Source organism: Bombina bombina, chromosome 3 (assembly GCF_027579735.1).
Source record: "Bombina bombina isolate aBomBom1 chromosome 3, aBomBom1.pri, whole genome shotgun sequence".
NCBI classification, from domain to species: Eukaryota; Metazoa; Chordata; class Amphibia; order Anura; family Bombinatoridae; genus Bombina; species Bombina bombina.
Window position 1 is genome coordinate 119,985,287 of NC_069501.1, and position 6,543 is coordinate 119,991,829.

General features: G+C 36.1%; 1 protein-coding gene across 1 annotated transcript in view; it reads left to right on the plus strand.

Annotated features, from left to right (window-relative positions):
* Positions 1–944: 944 nt before the first annotated feature.
* Positions 945–6,543, plus strand: part of TIAM1 (TIAM Rac1 associated GEF 1) — an 873,661-nt gene continuing 868,062 nt past the window's right edge. Inside the window, exon 1 of the mRNA XM_053705978.1 lies at positions 945–1,059. The gene's annotated coding sequence lies outside the window, so the exon portion shown is untranslated. The remainder of the gene's footprint in view (positions 1,060–6,543) is intronic.

The following is a 6,543-nucleotide window of genomic DNA, read 5'->3' on the forward strand; positions in this document are numbered from 1 at the left end:
TTAGATTTCTGCTTTTTCAAATAAAGATAGAAAAAGATCAAAAAAAATTGATAATAGAAGTAATTTAGAAAGTTGCTTATAATTTCATGCTCTATCGGAATCATGAAATAATAAATTTGGGTTTAGTGTCCTCTTTAACCTTTTCATTCAGATGTTCATATCTGGTCATAAGGAATTGATACGTAGATATTAGCTGCAGTTGCTGTTTCTTTCACTTTGTTAACATAGGAAAACTGTCAATAACGTGTACCGCAACAAAGCAACCTAACGTCACTTCTCAAACGATTGCCCAGACGGGCACTGCACATAACCACATCCGATTTAAACAAAGTTCTGCATCTTCCAGCTATAACCCAGAGAAGTGCGCAACTACACCATATATAAATAACGCTGCTGCATCTCTTCTGCAGACACCACGTGCTCCATGTACACAGAGCTTTCAGGTGGCTAATGTTTACTGTGTAGCAACGAGCAGGGCGGGTCTTATAAATAATTCACCAATCACAGCACAAGATCACTCAGCGCGCTAACATTGCTTGCCAAAACTTGCTTGGTGATTGGCCTTTTAATTTGCTCCTCAAAATCATTTTGGGAATTCTTAGAATGTAATGGAATTTAATGTTGCCATTCACTCAAATTCGTTACAGACCTACGACACCTCCTGATTACAGTAACGTGATAACTTACCGCACTTCCTATGTATGCAAACGGCTTCTCTCATACCTTGCTCTACATTTTTTAGACTGTTGTGCTCTGACTTCTTTGTGCTAACAAACCACGCCCATTTTTACACCGATTGGCTGGAGACCACACCAGATTGACAAGGCGGCGGCTCAATGACAACGTGATCCTGAGCACAGCCCCGCCCCTCTTTTGCTCTTGCAGTAGCTGTAGCAGAATCACTTGGCAGAGCCGCGCTGTGTTTAGCCGGTGGTCATAGCATCTATTGCTGAGTACCGTTTGTTTTGTACTGACATCCGCAGCGAGCTGGGCGCATATAGCCAGCACATCTATGTGACATGCAGCATGCACATACCTATGGGAGCAGCCTCCATCCAGGTAAAGGCGTGTGCAGCAATGCGTGCAGTGATTATGTCTTGTGCTGAATTATTAAACACCAGGCTTGTGTATTTGGATGTTTTGCTGATGAGGCATTTTATTGTGACACTGTCACCACCATACATATATGTGCATTGTATGTATTGTTCATTGGGTACTGTGGTTCCTTTTTCAGTGTTTGGTATTGAAACCATAGCTGCAATGTCCACATATCAAATGCATAGAAGGCTTATGCAATATTAATGGCTACACCACTGCTTTATCTGTAATTAAATAGTTAATTCTGTGGTTATATTTACTGCTGTAATGTGCAGGATATTTGCTTTGTAATCAGTGATTGGTCAGAATGTTATTTAATTGTTTAACCCTTTGCCTGAAACCATGCATGACAAGCAATTGGGGGAATGGCTGCAAAATATCTATCCCCAAAAACCCCTGTATGGGTTCTAGTCTGCGCATGTGCAGCTTCTTCACATGTCAGACACTTCTCCCAATCTTGGGATCAATGAACCTCCTCTTCTCCAGAAATCAGAGTCAGACTGATGTGAGTCAGGAGCAGCAGACAATAACATTGCCTTTTTAAAAAAAAAATAATGCAGACTGGTGTGTTCCTTGGTGCTTGGCTGAGTCATTGGTGGACATGACATTGGCCATCCAGTGTTTATAAAGCTTGTTTCTCCTGTTATTGTATTCTGAAATGGGAAGATGCTACTTTTTAACTGTCATTACTTTTTGTTAATCAATGCATTTTTGTAATATTTATGACATTCACAACTATACCTGCTTATGATAATAGGTAATGATGTTTGGGCCAGACATTGCTTTTACTATTCTTACATGCAGTTTACACAGATCCCAATTTGTTTTATTTAATGGCAGTATTAACCAGTTAATGTTTTAAAGATGAAGTCTTTTACTGTTAAAGAGGGGAAAGTATAATAGAGAATATCATTTCTATCTTTGCTCTTCTGCTGCATATGCTTTTTTTTTTTGCTTTTGTTTTTTCACCAGGGCCTAAATATTTTTGCTGTCACATCTGCTCATAGAAAATCACCCTTTTAAATCAAATACTACTTGGCAAATACTTAAATGTGGTTGTAGATTTTGATGCAGATTTTATTTACTTGCATCAATTAACCTAGTTGTATTTTTGTGTTTGATCATGAAGCTAAATTTGTTTTGTGTTTATTGGTTTGGAGCACAAATTGTCCTTGCAAGGCAAACAGCGTCCCTTTTCATCTCCAGGGTTCTACCCAGGAAATTGGCAAGGAAGAAGGATGTATATATAATATGTTTATGTGTATATATATATATATATATATATATATATATATATATATGTGTGTGTGTGTGTGTATATATATATATATATATATCATCACCAATACCACCCTACAACAATGTGGTTACCTTTTGTTAGCACCTTTTTAAAATATGATGTAAAACCATCCCTTGTGAGTTTATTCAGTATTTTACGATATTTACCTTTTGCAGCTAGAGGCATCTGCAAATACACTGCTTTACAGACCAGACTGACTACAAATGGTTAAAGAAGTTGGCTAGCTTGTTTGTAATTTAGTTTTATGCTCCATTTAACTGGACTGTATTAATAATGAATGCTGAAAAAGGGTTTACTATGGAACAAAACAGCTTGCTCTACTCTTGCAGTGTGTGTTTTAATACATTGAACAATGGTATTTAAAGAACAAAGTTAAAAATTGTTTATTTGCAGTGCTTGGTATCACTTGCTAAGGGATGTTATTTGGTCACATTGCTTTGAGTACTTTGTTTTAGGCATTAAACTGGACTTTTTAATTAATTATTTTTTTAATTAATAAAGTAGAATTTTAATTTCAGACAGTTTCATTTTCACGTACTATTTTATCCTTGAATTAAGGGACATGGCACCAAAAACTTCTTTAATGATGTAGATAGATCATGCGATATTTAAATACGTTTCCAATTTATTTCTATTATCAAATTTTCTTAACTCGCTTGGTATCTTTTGTTGATGCAGTAATGTACTACTGGGAGCTAGCTGAACACATTGGTGAGCCAATGATAAGGCATTTATGTGCAGCCAGCACTCGACAGCTCACTGACCCTGTAGTGCATGATTGCTCCTGAGCTTACCTAGGTATGCTTTTCAACAAAGGATACCAAGTAGAAGTAAACTGAAAAATGTTTTTTGGAAAAGTAAATACATTTTATTTAATCTTTGATGCATGAATAACTTTACTGAGGGACTAATTTTTCACAATTCTATAGTAAAGCCTGCTCTAATGGTAATCATGAGTTTTACTGAGCAGAAGAGAGGGATGTGGCCTCGTGCAGATGAAGAGAATCTGATGACAGATAAAGTCCTTGGCCCATCTAGTCTGTCTGTAAACCTTGTATTAATATAATGTAATTTCTTTTCTCTCTTTCTTTGTTCTTGATCACATCTTATACTGTGCCAAAGATGTCAACACAACTAATCCAATACTCTATGAAACAGTCACGTACTGTTTGTTGCAGTTACATCATTTGGAACACTGTATTAAGTCATTTTTAATATTCTAACACATTCCGTAACAATATACAGTAGGTAAATATGTTAACTGTAAAAACAAAATAATTACATTTATGTTCGAGCTTGACAAATCCCAGGAGCCAGGAAGCCACAGCTCCTAGAAATTTTAATTTGGCTCCTAACTGTTTGAATTATTTTGCACGTCGATTGATCTACATTTAGTTGCATTTAAACACCCTATTCCAGGGATCTAAAAAGTTTTGCCTTGCTTCCAAATATTTTTGTTGGCTCCTACGTTTCATATAAATTTGTCAACCTGATAATTTTAAAACATCTTGATAAGTAAAGGAACACACAAAGTGCTTGCTAGGGGAAGATGCTAGCTGTATGCTGGCTGGTTGGGCACAGTGCATTGGATTATACTATTTAAAGGAAATGTATGGACATTGGATAGCTCTTGCTGATTGGTGGCTAAATCGGCAAGATCTATCCAGGGTGCTGAATCTAAAATGGGCTGGCTCCTAAGCTTTCATTCCTGCTTTGTCAAATAAAGATACCAAGAGAACGAAGAAAATTTGATAATAGGAGTAAATTAGAAAGTTGCTTAAAATTGCATTCTCTATCCGAATCATGAAATGAAAATTTGGGTTTAGTATCCCTTTAAAGTGAAGGTAAACTTAACCCTACTGCCTCACAGCATTGGATAGACTTTTCAAAATGAGCCAGAGTTATGCCCGGGGGAATCAAGGACTAGTTGCTAGTTGTTTTAAGAATCGTCATCTGTCAATCAAACAATATGGCGGACGGGAGAGCTGCGCTTATCGTCGGAGCGGTAAAAATTTGAGAAAAAAATATGTATATAAAAAATTTGCTGCATTAAACTCTGGCTCATTTTTAAAAGTCTATCCAATGCCGTGAGGCAGTAGGGTTAAGTTTACCTTCACTTTAAGTAATATTTATAAATAACAGAAAATATTGCAAAATATTAAATTGACACCACCCAGCTACTTTGTAATGCCACCCAGCTGACATTGTTTTGTGTGGAGAGTACCGAGTTATTAATAGGTTGATATTAATAGGTGCATTCCCACTTTTAACAGGAATTGGGAAGTCTATGATTTCCAGAATTCAATTACACTAAAAGGTTAAGAGATAATTATAGTATATTGCCATTTGTTTTTAACAAATTTAAACTTTTTATTTTGGAATATCAGTGTTGTAAAGTGCTGCTAAATTGATTGCAGGTTAGAATGGCTTTGACCACTGGCAGAGATAAGTTCGTGCTCTTTAGTGGGAGGTGTTGAAACATTTAGATTGGAGGAGGCATAGTCAGAAGAAAATAAATGTAAAATTAAATATAATAAGATTTAGATTGCAAACTCATACTGACTATTGATTCACCATTATAAAAGGCTGCACACATTATACTGCATTAGCTGTCAATTGGAGATCAAAAATATGTTAATGGAGCAAAGTACAATGCATTGGCATTAAACTGGTTAATTCTTTCCTGACATTCCATTGTTGGGAGAATAGAGAACCATAAGGTTTTCCAGTTGACTCATTCGTCCTCCGATCTCACCATATGGGAATTCTTTGTATCATCATCTCCCTTGTTACTTCTTTGTGTCTGGGGGATAAGTGCATTTACATTTTCCCCTCTAGTGAGACGTCAGATAAATGATACTATATCTATATACATGTTGTAGAAATAGTTATTTAAAAATTATATATATTTTGCCTCATTGTTTAGATTACTGGAATAACATTTGGCAGCTTTTAATTGCAGTGAATTAATTAAATTTCTTGTTTTTCAACTACCTAACATTTTGGTGCAATATTTTAGTGTATCGTTCTAAACATTTGTATGATTCCTGTACATAAAATACTACACGGCACAACAAAGAGTTGTGATATCTCCCATATGTAAAGTAAAATTATTCTGTTTCTGTGTGGGGTTTATCTCTGTGGTTTTTGGCATATGTCATGTGTAAGTCTGTCTGATGGTTTTGAAAGGAAGGGCAGACCAGCCGTCTGGGCACATGTCTGAAGGTTAAATGTCATCTCTGGACTAAGCAAGATGTTCACAAAGTGAACTGGAATTTGTGTAGGGGGAGGGGCACAACATCATCCGTCACTTTGTCTACTGTATGCCCTGGTCAAACGGCACCAATTCCTGAACATCTCACCATATAAGGCATCTGCTTCCTTCTTTAGGGTATCCGGTGACTCTCATGTTTGACAAATTGTGTTGTTCTCTGATATCTCATTATGTGTGGCAGTTTTCAATGTGCTGATTAATTACACCACCCTGCTATTTACACAGCAATCATCTGTAGTTATCTTCACATTGCATAGACTAATCAGGAGCCCACTGAGTGAGAGCTTTGAAAAGACATTTTGCATTTTAAATATTTGATAAGTTATTGTTAAACTGCTTGTGCTCACTCAAAGACCTCCTATTCATCCATTCATTTGTTACCATCAGTTTTTGTTAGTTTTTTAAATCTAATTTGACATTTTTAGTTAAGTTGCGCTATATATATATAAAAAAACCAGCACAGATGAGGGCATTCACAGGTCTTTGTATCATCCAAATAGTATCTTTATTGAACAAATCACAAAGTTGACTGTTATATGATGTGATTTGTTTAATAAAGATACTATTTGGATGATACAAAGACATGTGAGTGCCCTCATTCTGTGCACACTCCTGTCCTACTTTGGACTGTCTAAAGAGGAGGGCCCTGAGCTGTCTGCTTGGCTGCACCACTAAAGAGCGAAGGTTTTTACAGACGGGGTTTTTAGCTTTGTGTGAACATTAAAATTAAAATATAATTCTACAAAAATAGGTTGATTTTCCATAGTCAAAATGAAGTATACTCTTATGATTTTTGCCTGCTCTTCCTGTAATTTAATTCTTAAAATAATGGTTTTACCACTGTCCTTAGAGGATGTTGGGAAAATTAGGA